The following is a 15000-nucleotide window of genomic DNA, read 5'->3' as shown; positions in this document are numbered from 1 at the left end:
GCATGAGGTGTTTTGTTATGACTTCCAATAACTGGGCTAAGTACGGCGCAAATCGGTTCATTACCTGATATAGCTGCCATATAAACCGATCTGGGATCTTGATTACTTGAGCCTCTAGAGGGCGCAATTCTCATCCGATTTGGCAGAACTTTTCCACAACGGCTTCTCCCATGACCTTCAACATTCGTATCTAATAAGTTCGGAATCGATCTATAGGTTGATACAGCTCCCATATAAACCGATCTCCTGATTTTGCTTCTTCAAACCCTACAAGGCGCAATTCTTATCCGAATGGACTGAAATATTACACAATGACTTCTACAATGTTCAGCATTCATTTATGGTCCAAATCGGACTATAATTTTATATTGCTTCAATAGCAAAGCAGTTCTTATTCAATATACTTTGTTTGTCTAAAAAGAGTTACCGCTCATAGAACTCGACAAATGCGATCCATGGTGGAGGGTATATAAGATTCAGCCCGGCCAAACTTAGCACGATTTATTTGTTATACCCTACACCACCACTGTGGTACAGGCTATTCTAGATTTGTGCATTTGTTTGCAACGCTAAGAAGGAGAAGAGATAGATTCATTGATAGGTTACCGATCGACTCAGAATCTCTTTCTGATTCGATTTAGCCGAAGTAATCAGCCGCCCTGACAATCTGGGGCTTTGCACCCAATCTTGCCAAGCTCTAACCAGAAGTTATCTCTACCTGCTCTCTCACGGCATAGTTTTTTCTTTCGATTTTCTTCCATTGTGCGCCGCTAGCTATTCGTTACATCATCTATCTGTCACGGTTATCATAACAAAAGGCATCGCCCACCACAGCACAGGCAAGAGTCTCAGTCTCAGTCCCAGTCTAAGTATTTTGAGTAATTTACTGCGAAATTGAACTACTCGACAATAAAGACCACAACAACAAAAACTGAAATTGTAAAAAATTGCCTAAAATAAAGACACCGAAAATGAAAAGGACAATGTTACAACAACAACAACACAAAATCAACTAGACAAACTGTTGGAGGCTAAGAAGGCAAACGTATTTGTGACACAAATCCATCACATTGTCAAACCAAATGGACCATCGCCCACACCCACACACACACACACATGCTCCCATGATGGCGGGAGGCAGTGTGTGTGTTAGCATCACCAGCTTCACTCATACTCAACAATCATTGTCCAATACCATTTCGGGTTTGCTTTCAACTTCTGCCGTCTAACTGCGGTTATTTTTGGCTCAGCCATTTAAGGTATCGTAGTGAAGCAACTGTAAGTCGAATAGGAAATATAAAATATCCGTAAATTGTTATAAGCCCTACAGCTAAATCATGCTTCTTACAAGCTTTTAGAGGGGAATGTAAAACAAATGAGTCCTACTGCCCTATAGTGATTACATGCGATATTCAAAAATTGTTAGCTATTTGTATAGCCTCCACCACATGATGGGAGGGAGTATATATGACCATTGTCAATCGAAGCATTGATCAAGGACCTTCTAGTATTTATTCAGTATTTATTTTTATACCACCACCGAAGGATGGGGGTATATTCATTTTGTCATTCCGTTTGCAACACATCGAAATATCCATTTCCGACCCTATAAAGTATATATATTCTTGATCAGCGCAAAAATCTAAGACGATCTAGGCATGTCCGTCCGTCTGTCCGTCTGTCTGTTGAAATCACGCTACAGTCTTTAAAAATTGAGATATTGAGCTGAAATTTTGCACAGATTCTTTTTTTGTCCATAAGCAGGTTAAGTTCGAAGATGGGCTATATCGGACTATATCTTCACATAGCCCCCATATAGACCGATCCGCCGATTTAGGGTCTTAGGCCCATAAAAGCCACATTTGTTATCCGATTTTGCTGAAATTTGGGACAGTGAGTTGTGTTAGGCCCTTCGAAATCCTTCGTCAATTTGGCTCAGATCGGTCCAGATTTGGATATAGCTGCCATATAGACCGACCCTCCGATTTAGGGTCTAAGGGCCATAAAAGCCACATCTTTTATCCGATTCCACTGAAATTCGGGACAGTGAGTTGTGTTAGGCCCTTCGACATCCTTTGTCAATTTGGCCCAGATCGGTTCAGATTTGGATATAGCTGCCATATAGACTGATCCTCCGATTTATGGTGTTAGGCCCATAAAAGCCACATTTATTGACCGATATCTAGGTTTTAGGTTTTGGGGCCATAAAGACGCATTTATTGTCCGATGTCGCTGAAATTTGAGACAGTGAGTTTAGTTAGGCTCTTCGACATCCTTCTTCAATTTTGCCCAGATCGATCCAGATTTGAATATAGCTGCCATGTAGACCGATCTCTCGATTTAAAGTCTTTGCCCCATAAAAAGCGCATTTATAATCCAATTTCACTGAAATTTTACATAGTAACTTATGTTAGGCTTTTCAACATCCATGTCGTATATGGTTCAGATCGGTTAATTTTTAGATATAGCTACTGTACTTATCACTATTTGGTCCAAATCGGAACATGTTTTGATATAACTGATATGGGTCATAAGGTATGAAATTTTCACCGAATTTTGATGAAAGGTGGTTTACATATATACCCGAGGTGGTGGGTATCCAAAGTTCGGCCCGGCCGAACTTAACGCCTTTTTACTTGTTCAATTTTCCCGTGCCTTCCCGTCTTGATATTAGTTAAACTAAATTAACTATTGGGTTCCCGAAAAAGTAATTGCGGATTTTTTAAAAGATAGTAAATGCACTTTTAATAAAACTAAGAATGAACATTAATCAAATATACTTTTTTACACTTTTTTCTAAAGCAACGCCGACTATATAAAAAATCCGCAATTACTTTTTGGGCAACCCAATATTATCCCTATTTGGCGTCTTGAGCATAGGGGTAAAATGATCATCTTGATTAGTCAAGAAGTGGAGATGAACACTGTCTCATCTCAGATGCTATGCCATATATCCCAGGCAAATTGCAAATTTTGCCCATAAACATTCCAAGGAACAGGGGCAAACTTCCAACATATCAATGAGTGCAGTCCGATTCAAGTTTTAGGTTGGGTTTTAGCTGCCATCATCGTAAACTCTGGTTCTAGGATTTTAGTCCTGACACAGCTCCAGGTGTTTGCCCTGGACTTAGATTGCATCCGCAACCCAGTTGCATCCGCGCTTAGTTCTCATCCCCACTTAGCTTGCATCCGAGCACAATTGCATCCGCACTTAGTTCGCATGCACACCTAAAGCACGCTAGCTTTACAAGGAGTAAAGCTAGGCGCTTGAAATAATGCACAAATGCCTTTTATCAGTGTGAGTCGCTTGGGATTGTATATGGGCTATATCGGTCCATATTTTGATGTAGTTGCCGTATAAACCTATACTGGATCTTGAGCCTCCAGAGGGTGCAATTCTTATCCGATTTGGCTGAGATTTTGCACATAGTGTTTAAGTTTGACCGTCAACAACTAAACTGTGTCAAGTATGGCTTAAATCGGTTCATTACCTGTTATAGATTCCTTGGAAACTTTCTTTTCTAGATATAAATGCTACTGCTGAAATGATTGAGAAGATAATTTTAAATGGAATGAGGAATATAACGTCTAAATCGGACGACAAAAGTTGGTTTACCCAAACATGCAGAGATGCTATCATAAAGAGGTGGCATTCTGAAACTGGCGTTTGGATAAAAATGCCAATACTAAACTGCTGCGCAACCAGGCAAGATCTTGGTGTGCCAATGTGCTTAGGCGCGAAAAATTTCTTTACGAACAGCGTCTGCGTACTAAGGTTCTTGCTTCTACACGAGAAAGTAAGAGCTTTTGGACGTTCGTGAAAAGAGTAAGGGCTAGTTCTTTATCTATTCCAACTCTTGTTTAGGAGTTGGACCGGTTGATAAGGCCTGCCTGTTGGCTGGTATATTTGCAGGGACCTCTTCCCTGCCGGATAGCAATCAACCACTCCCCTCAATCGAAAATGTTTCTGGCGTCATGCCATAAATATTTGTTCGAACTCGTGGAGTTTAAAGGATTCTTGAGAATCTAGACGTAAATAAATCCCCGGGGCCGTATGGAATAACAACACTTGTCTAACGCAAGTGTTCCTCGACGCTCGCTCGTCCATTAAACAATCTTTTCAACCTTGTCTACAGTGCGGAAGTCTTCCCGGCGCGTTGGAAGGTAGCGAAGTTCAGCCCACATCCAAGAAGGGTGAGCCAAACAACCCTGCGAATTATCGGCCAATTGCGATATGCTCCGCTCTCTCCAAGGTCAATGAAGAGCATGGTTAGTCACCATATTGTGAGGTATTTAGAGTCTATTGGCCTTCTTAGCGGCCAAGAGTATGTGTTTCGCAGAAATCGCTCTACGGGCGACCTCATGGCACTTCTGTCGTTGATATGTTGGGCGATCTTAGAGATCACATCATACGAGTCGTTATGGATGGGTTCTCATCCAATGAGCATAAATTGACAGCAGGTGTATCCCAGGGCTTTGTTCTTTCTTCTTCTCTTTTTCCTATCTTCATCAATGATCTGTTGGGTCAGACATCGAATCCCATCTACTCATTTGAGGATGACAGTAATCTCTGCCATTCCGAGTCTTCGAGAGATTGAGGACAAGAGGCGGGTTATGGACGATACACTCTGCCAGTATTTGCTGGCCATTTCTGAGTGGGGTCGAATGAATCGAGTAGATTGTAATGTACGAAAGACTCAGTGCTGCTTGTTGTCAGACAAACCCATTACGATCATCTTTGTCTATCAACGGTCTAGGTGTTGAGCAAGCAGAAGCTCTTGATGTTCTGGGCATGAAAATACAAAGTGATGTCCGTTGGGCTAAACATGTATTTGAAGTGCCGAAAGAAGCATTCAAGTGTTTAGGCTGCCTTAAACGCTGTAAGAATTACTTCACTCCGTCTGATCTTCTTAACATCTACACCACTTGCATAAGGCCGAAAATGAGTTACAACTCACATGTATGAGCTGGAGCTTCAAACTCATTGCTGGAGCTACTGGACCGTGTACAGAGGAGAGCGATGGCGTTGATTGGCGACAGTGGGGTATTCAACTCTATTGCCTCCCTTCATCGTCGTCGCAATGTGGGTTGTTTGGCGCTGTTCCATCGGTACGTTTATGGTGTGTGTTCGCCTGATATTTGTCTTCCTATTCCTGATGTAAGGACCCGTTTGTAATTGATTAGCCAGCGGACCGCACAATGCATTATAGAGAGAATTCTTATTTCGCCCGAACGGTTCGTATTTGGAATCGACTTCTGGCTTATGTTTTTCCCACCCACTTTGACATTCAAAGTTTTAAGACAAATGTCAATAAGCACTTTGAAGACAAGTCTAAAAATGGGGATATGAAAATTAGTAAATAATTTTGGCTAGAAGCATTATTCCTTTTCTTGCGTCTGTGGCACAATAGCCTTATTGTACAAAAAAACTTAAACTCTTTTGTTTTGTTTCTTTCTTTTTTCTTGAAACTCATAGTGAATGAAACCATTTTATATTGAAACAATGTCACCACAGCATTGGCACAACTTTAGTTATTTTTATAAATGCCCAAAAGGGATGCCAATGCATGAAGTGATGAAATAAAATGAAATCACATAAGACAATGATAAACGAAGATGAAATGCGTCAATTTCCTTGATAATTTTCCAATAAAAACAAAAGGCAGGGAGGACACTTTCAAAAGATTTCACACAAAACAGCGTGGGGGGAGGGGGGAGAAAGTTCTTTTGCTACTTTCGATTGAAAGAGAAATGGCTTAAGCGGAAGAAGAAAAAAAAACAACAGAAGAACAATTGCCTTTTATTTCATTCGATTAAAAGTAACCGTAAATTATTGGCTCATTATTGAGTGATTGGATTAAGGAATCCCGCCCCTTACTCACATTCACTTGACCAAACAGCTTTTCTTAACCTTTTCACACAACATTCACTTGGGCTGTTTTTATTTTGCTTCTCATTTCATTGTCTGCAATTTCCTCTTAACGCTTTTTCTTTTTTGTTTTTTTGTTAGTCTCCCCTACCCAGAAGATGATCAAATTTCGTGGCGGCCGCCACTTAATGGCTGTAAAAATAGTCAATTTGTTAAACCAACTGACCTTTTGTGCCGATGTTATTGTTATTGGAAATAATACAAACTATTTTAAAGTATTTCATTTGATTTCCTTTCTTCTTTTTTTTTGGCATAGCACTCGCCTCGCCATCTTCCCGAGGCTTTGTTCCATTGCTTCATTTGTTCACTCTTTTGTTTAAGTTTTGTCTTTTTTCCATCATTTGGGGGAGAACAGAACAAAAAAAAAACCTAAATGAAATGCGCTCGAGAAATTAAATAAATCCTTCAAATTTTTATACAAATAGAAAAATTGCTGAGCTTAGCGAAATCCAAGTCGTTCCTTACATAAAAGCCTTTGGCCAATGTTGCTAACATCCTTCTCATGCCACAATATTCTTCTCATTTGACCACCAAGAGAGGGGGGGGTGAGTGGAGAGGCTCAATACCATAGCCACTGTTATAAATGCCAATAATAAACACACACACACACACACACTCACACAGCTACGCTTGCCATCATCAACAATAGACCCTAGCACTTTCAATGCCTCGCTAACAAATCAGTAGAAGCCATTGCCACAGTTTAACACTGTCTGCTTATAGAGTGATGATATTTACCCCGAGTGCATTGCAGGAGGGAAGGAGAAATTGAAAGACAGTAGCAAGAAAAAAAAAACTAAAATTCGCATAGAAACTAAGAAACTTAAATGTCAGATAGCCACACAAACAATCAGCCACGCTATTATTCTTTGCAGTAACATCCTCACACTAATAAATATCCACGCAGACACACATACACACTCTCACGTTTTCGTTGAGATACTCACATCTGCTCATAGTAAAACAAGTAAGGAAAGACAAAAGTTGGCCGAAGCTGACTGTGTAAAAAGGCGTTAAGTTCAGCCGGGTCGAAATTTGGATACCCATCACTTCGGGTATATATGTAAACCACCTTTCGTCAAAATCTGGTGAAAAGAGGCATACCTTATGTCCAATAGCAGAAATTTGTGGAGGGGCTTAACTTAACTCTTTGACCCAAATTTCGGTAACATCGGACAATAAATACGGTTTTTATGGCCCCAAAACCTAAAACCGAGAGATCGGCAGCTATATCCAAATCTGAACCGATCTGTGCGATAATGCAGAAGTATGTCAAGGGGCTTAACTTAACTCGCTGTCCCAAATTTCGGCGACATCGGACAATAAATGCGTGTTTTAGGGGCTTAAGACCCCAAATCGGTAGATCGGTCTATATGGCAGCTATATCCAAATCTTGACCGATCTGAGCTAAATTGACGGAATATGTTAAAGGGCCTAACACATTTCACAGTCCCAAATTTCAGCAAAATTGGATAATAAATGTGGCTTTTATGGACCCAAGACCCTAAATTGGAGGATCGATCTATATGGCAGCTATATCCAAATCTGGACCGATCTGAGCCATATTGACGGAGGATATGGAAGGGCCTAATACAACTCACTGTCCCAAATTTCAGCAAAAACGGAAAATAAATGTGGCTTTTATGGGCCTAAGACCCTAAATTGGAGGATCGGTCTATATGGCAGCTATATCCAAATCTGGACTGATCTGAGCCAAATTGAATGAAGATGTTAAAGGGCCTAAAACAACTCACTGTCCTAAATTTCAGCAAAATCGGATAATAAATGTAGCTTTTATGGGCCTAAGACCCTAAATTGGAGGATCGGTCTATATGGCAGCTATATCGAAATCTAAACCGATCTGAGCCAAATTGACGGAGGATGTTAAAGGGCCTAACACAACATACTGTCCCAAATTTCAGCAAAATCGGCTAATAAATGTGGCTTTTATGGGCCTAAGACCCTAAATCGGAGGATCGGTCTATATGGCAGCTATATCCAAATCTGGACCGATCTGATTTAAATTGACGAAGGATGTCGAGGGGCCTAAGACAACGTACTGCCCCAAATTTCAGCAAAATCGGATAATAAATGTAGCTTTTATGGGCCTAAGACCCTAAATTTGAGGATCGGCCTATATGGCAGCTATATCCAAATCTGAACCGATCTGAGCCAAATTGACGGAGGATGTTAAAGGGCCTAACACAACATACTGTCCGAAATTTTAGCAAAATAAAATAATAAATGTGGCTTTTATGGGCCTAAGACCCTAAATTGGAGGATCGGTCTATATGGCAGCTATATCGAAATCTGGACCGATCTAAGCCAAATTGACGAAGAATGTCGAAGGGCCCAACACATCTCACTGTCCCAAATTTTGGGAAAATCGGATAAAAAATGTGGCTTTTTTGGGCCTGAGACCCTAAATTTGACGATCGGTCTATATGGCAGCTATATCCAAATTTAGACCGATCTGAGCCAAATTTACGGAGGATGTCGAAGGGCGTAAAACAATTTACTGTCCCAAATAACAGAAAAATCGGATAATAAATGTGGCTTTCATGGGCCTTAGACCCTAAATCGGAGGATCGGTCTATATGCCAGCTATGTCCAAATCTGGACCGATCTGAGCCAAATTGACGGAAGATGTCGGAGAGCCTAACACAACTCACTGTCCCAAATTTCAACAAAATCGGATAATAAATGTGGCTTTTATGGGCCTAAGACCCTATATTTGAGGATCGGTCTATATGGCAGCTATATCCAAATCTGGACCGATCTAAGCCAAATTGACGAAGAATGTCGAAGGGCCCAACACATCTCACTGTCCCGAACTTCGGCGACTTTGGACAATAATGTGCCTTTTTATTGGCCCAAAACCTTAAATCGAGCGATCGGTCTATATGGCAGCTATATCCAAATCTGGAGCGATCTGGGCCAAGTTAAAGAATAATATCGAAAATCGGACAATAAATGCGCCTTTTATGGAGGAGGATATTGACTGGTCCATCACAACTCACTGTCCCAAATTTCAGCAAAATCGGATAATAAATGTGGCTTTTATGGGCCTAAGACCCCAAATCAGCGGATCCGTCTATATGGGGGCTATATCAATATATAGTCCGATATAGCCCATCTTCAAACTTAACCTGCTTAAGGACAAAAAACGAGAATCTGTACAATATTTCAGCTCAATATCTCTATATTTAAAGACTGTAGCGTGATTTCAACAGACAGACGGACATGGCTAGATCGTCTAGATTGACCCCCTCAAACTTGGTCCCGAAAGTGGTTATCAATTTCGTGCTCTATTCCCCAATAACTTTCATTTGAACCCGATATTGATATGGTCGGTAAGTTTGGAGCCAAACACTTAGTTCCATCTTTGAATATCAGATTCCTATTCTACTCCCAATTACCTTTTATTTGAGGCCCATATTGCCATGGTCGATAAATATGTCCGATTAAGGATTGTTTTGGGGGCTGAGATGGTCCCCCAATTAATTGATCCCGTAATAGGATATCAAATACATTTTCTTTTAAATACCTTTCACATTTGGTGGGTTTTGGCGGTGGGGCGGTCCCCCTAGGCACCCCACCCGAAATTCGGATACCAAATTTTTGTTTTTAGAGATCTATGAGAGGGCACACAAATTTCGCTGAAATCACACCACCCTTCTCCGAGATCTGGCGTTTCTGAAAATTATAGTAAGGGGGAGGGTCCGCCCCACAAATTATTTTTATACCCACCACCGAAGGATGGGGGTATATTCATTTTGTCATTCCGTTTGCAACACATCGAAATATCCATTTCCGACCCTATAAAGTATATATATTCTTGATCAGCGTAAAAATCTAAGACGATCTAGGCATGTCCGTCCGTCTGTCCGTCTGTCTGTTGAAATCACGCTACAGTCTTTAAAAATTGAGATATTGAGCTGAAATTTTGCACAGATTCTTTTTTTGTCCATAAGCAGGTTAAGTTCGAAGATGGGCTATATCGGACTATATCTTGATATAGCCCCCATATAGACCGATCCGCCGATTTAGGGTCTTAGGCCCATAAAAGCCACATTTATTATCCGATTTTGCTGAAATTTGGAAAAGTGAGTTTTGTTAGGCCCTTCGACATCCTTCGTCAATTTGGTTCAGATCGGTTCAGATTTGGATATAGCTGCCATATAGACCGACCCTCCGATTTAGGGTCTAAGGGCCATAAAAGCCACATCTTTTATCCGATTCCACTGAAATTCGGGACAGTGAGTTGTGTTAGGCCCTTCGACATCCTTTGTCAATTTGGCCCAGATCGGTTCAGATTTGGATATAGCTGCCATATAGACCGATCCTCCGATTTATGGTGTTAGGCCCATAAAAGCCATATTTATTACCCGATTTTGCTGAAATTTGGGACAGTGAGTTTTGTTAGGCCCTTCGACATCCTTCGTCAATTTGGCTCAGATCGGTCCAGATTTGGATATAGCTGCCATGTAGACCGATCATCCGATTTAGGGTCTAAGGGCCATAAAAGCCACATCTTTTATCCGATTCCACTGAAATTCGGGACAGTGAGTTGTGTTAGGCCCTTCGACATCCTTTGTCAATTTGGCCCAGATCGGTTCAGATTTGGATATAGCTGCCATATAGACCGATCCTCCGATTTATGGTGTTAGGCCCATAAAAGCCACATTTATTACCCGATTTTGCTGAAATTTGGGACAGTGAGTTGCGATAGGCCCCTCAACATCTTTCTTCAATTTGGCCGAGATCGGTTCAGATTTGGATATAGCTGCTATATAGACCGATTTCTTGATTTAAGGTTTTGGGCCCATAAAATGCTCATTTATTGTCCGATGTCGCCGAAATTTGGGACAGTGAGTTAAGTTAAGCCCCTTGACATACATCTGCAATATCGCACAGATCGGTCCAAATGTAGATATAGCTGCCATATAGACCGATATCTAGGTTTTAGGTTTTGGGGCCATAAAGACGCATTTATTGTCCGATGTCGCTGAAATTTGAGACAGTGGGTTTGGTTAGGCTATTCGACGTCCTTCTTCATTTTGTGCCCAGATCGATCCAGATTTGAATATAGCTGCCATGTAGACCGATCTCTCGATTTAAAGTCTTTGCCCCATAAAAAGCGCATTTATAATCCAATTTCACTGAAATTTTACATAGTAACTTATGTTAGGCTTTTCAACATCCGTGTCGTATATGGTTCAGATCGGTTAATTTTTAGATATAGCTACTGTACTTATTACTATTTGGGCCAAATCGGAACATGTTTTGATATAACTTAAGGTATGAAATTTTCACCGAATTTTGATGAAAGGTGGTTTACATATATACCCGAGGTGGTGGGTATCCAAAGTTCGGCCCGGCCGAACTTAACGCCTTTATACTTGTTTTAATATAAGATAGGGCGTTATGAACATTAAGAACATGTACCAAACCACGGAGAATGGGATGATTTCCGTCTACAATACAGTTTGCCTGGCCAGGAGGCCCAGAAAAGAAAGGACAAAAAAATAGTGCAATGAAGATCTCAGCATACTCCTAGCGGATGCTTAAAAGGCATTCAATGCTACCAGTGGGAGTGGTGACTTGGAGTTAGGGGTTGCCTATAGGTACATAGATCTATAGATGAAATTAAGAAGGTCCAAAAGGGAGGATTTTATTAAAGTGATAGAGGAGCGGCTAGTGTTAAATCTCCACAAGATTGCGACGACTGATGGCAAATGACTCCCCTTATACGGGTAATTTGCAGAAGCCAGGGGGAGATTAGACGGATTCGTTGACCATGCGTTGGTTAAACTATTGGAAAGAGGAGAGAGGAGAGGTCTTGGAGCCTTGGAGCAGAGGGACTGGAATGGATGCTTTAGCGTTGGACTTCTCGACTCAGGACAGCGTTCTAGGTCCAGATGGCATCTACATTAAGACGTTGCCTGAGGCCTTTGACTGACAGATATGCCCCTTTGTTTCGATCCTGTATTAGGTACTCTTTATACGCTGCAATGGAGTGCTTCCAAAGTCTACAATTCTCTACTCCGTCTTTCTGAAAACGTTTTCGAGAATTTTGGATTTCCATATAATGGGTCCCATAGAGGAATGTTATTCCTCTGGATGTAAGCACGCTTGTATTAGAGGCTTATCGATTAACACTGCGCTTAAAAGGGTCGTACACCACCTGGAGAGGACTGTTCAGGAATTCGGGTTGGCGTCGTTTCTAAAAATGGAGGGGGCTTCTATTACAGTGTATTCATAGAGGAGGAGTAAAGGAACGCAGATGTGCGGTATGGCATTATGGGTCAAATAATGAGTATGCTGGGTAATGGAGCCTCCTCGGTATAGGTGAGTGCCATCAGGGGTATGCACGACGTCTCTCGTGGCCGATAAGATTTTGAAGTGTCAGGGGTAATGGGATGGGTTTATGCTGGCGACTTCATACAATATGTCTTTCCACCGGGAAATTCTTAAATACTTTGTCTGAGTTTCTGGACACGGAGAAGCTGTCAAATTCGGCAAGATTTCTTGGGGTTTTTCTAGACAAAAGGCCACCGTGCCGCAGGCGACATGTTAATAAGGTGTATGCATCAGCTTATCTGTGCTATCTGGAGAGAAGAAGGCATAGCCGATGATTGGAACCTCAGCATACTATGTCCCGTACACAAGAAAGGAGACAAGACAGAATGTGCCAACTACAGAAGAATAAGTCTCCTCCCCATCGCATACAAGATACTCTCGAACGTACTGTGTGAAAGATTAGAACCTAAAGTCAATGAGATAATTGGGCCCTATCAATGCGGCTTTAGACCTGGTAAATCCACCCTAGACCAGATACTCACACTGCGCCCAATTCTGGAAAAGACTCGAGAAGGACAAATCAACACTTACCATCTCTTTGGTGACTACAAAGCCGCTTTCGATACTCCTTAGGGATTTCAACAGACAGACGGAGGGATTGATTTTTACAACGATCAACAACGTTGTTAATTTACTTTATGGGTTTTGTTGCAAACGGTATGACAAACTGACTGTAACCCCATTCTCGGTGGTGGGGGTAAAAATCATATTGGTGAAGGATTACCAATACCTGTTCGTGCTGCTACCTTGTTCCATGTGTGATTTCTATAACTCAACTTCTTTACTTAAAATTGTGCAATGGGAAAACATTTTGTGTAGCGCCACCGTTTATTTCATGATGACCAATCCTAATGTAGTGGCTTTGGCTGTTTGGCTGTTTGGCTTGATGTTTGTGTAAACAAGCAGCTATCGCAAATAATAGTTGCTTAGTTAGTGTGCTTGAAGTTTGCCATTCCGCACATCAAGTTCTCTGCGTACTTGTTGTCATATACACACACACACATACATACATGCACGTGCTTATGTTTATGTGACTTGGCGTGTGTGTGGGGAAAGATACACAGCAGAGTGTGGGAGTATTAGAACACATTTGTATGTATGTTAGTCAGATAATACTATCAACATCCTTAATGGATTTCTATACATTTCGATTTACGCATTGATTGCTTTGTGGTTTAAGATTTCATTTTCACTTTAGTGGAATTCGTGTTTGGGCGAGTGGGTGTGTGTGTGTGTGTGTGTGAGAGAGAGTTTCCTTCGCCACCATTGTCTCAGATTCGTCTGGCTTTGAGATATCGCTCGTGTTCGAGTTCCACCATTCTTGCTGTTTGTATGTGTGTGAGTATGGGATTTGAGATGCAGCAACAGTTTCACATCCATATATGACATTTCAGTGCGTGAGAGAAACTTCGGTTGTGTGTGTGTGTGTGTGTCGATTTGCCACTGTGCATGGGGATGAGAACAAATCTATCGCAAACGTCTAATGTTCACTCACTGTCATAATATCATCTCGTTACGAGCATTTCGGTTTGATAAATGCGGATGCTTGGCTTTACTTTGGGAATGCAAACAAAGTTCAGGGTTTGCGTAAGTGCGAGTGTGTGTGTGTGTGTGTGTGCTGGTGTGCTTGTACCATTGATGTTTCTCGATCTGTTAATGTAACCATGCGAGTATGTGTTCGTCTTATTAATGTCTACTGTGTTGCTTGAGGAGCTGCTATTATACATCGTTATATCGATTCCATGTTTTTCCTAATATTGAGTAATTTAAGCCTACAGAATGTTAACAGCATCGCCTGACTTTCACTCTAGCATCTTTCGAGGGGGCAATAACGCATTATATTGATTGATATTTGCATTTAGAAACAGCCATCATCATTGCCCGCCCCTCTTTAGAATAATGATACCATCGAGGCAATTTGCGTTGGGTAATGGAGTCTACTAACAAGTAGGGGAAAATAGTTTTAATGGCTTCTAGCTATGCCAATGAGTGAGCGTTTGTAAGCATTCTTGCTGATTGTTGTGGTGAATGACTTCATTTAAGAAAATGTTCTTCATTTGAATAAAAATCTACTTTGCCGAAGTGAGAAAGTGCTATCACACATATTTTAGTCTCATACACGAACAAGCGTCTAGACTGGGCCCATATATCTTTAAACTACTTTGGTCCATTTCTCAAATTGGTTAAGAGTTTTGGAAAAATATTTTTCCTATGGTTATTTCTTGGAACTATAAATAAATGCTGCAAAAATTGCCGTCTATTCGCAAGCGCATAAAAGATAAAATTTTTTTTCATTTAGCACAAAGAATTCGGTTAGATCCTTGAACACTCTTACCGAATATGGTCCAGATCGGGCTATATTTGAGTATAGCTGCCACATATACCGATCTTCCGATTTAAGGTTTTAGGCCCTTAAAAGGTGAATTTACTAATCGATTTTGCTGAAATTTAGCACGGTGATTTCTGTTAGCCCCTTTGGACATTCGTACCGAGGCTATAGCTGCCATATATACCGATCTCCCGATATAAGTTCTTGGGCCCATAAAAGCACGTTTATTACACGATTTGGCTGAAATTTGACACAATGGGCTGTGTTAGTGTCTTCGATATTCGTGTTCTATACGGCACAGATCGGTCTTTATTTAGATACTAACCGAACCGGGCCCGCTCCACTGCGACTTCTTTAACTCTCTTATATTTTTTAAGGG

Source organism: Stomoxys calcitrans, chromosome 1 (genome assembly GCF_963082655.1).
Source record: "Stomoxys calcitrans chromosome 1, idStoCalc2.1, whole genome shotgun sequence".
Classification (NCBI taxonomy): domain Eukaryota; kingdom Metazoa; phylum Arthropoda; class Insecta; order Diptera; family Muscidae; genus Stomoxys; species Stomoxys calcitrans.
The sequence above is the reverse complement of the archived record's forward strand: the minus strand, read 5'-3'. Positions refer to the sequence as shown.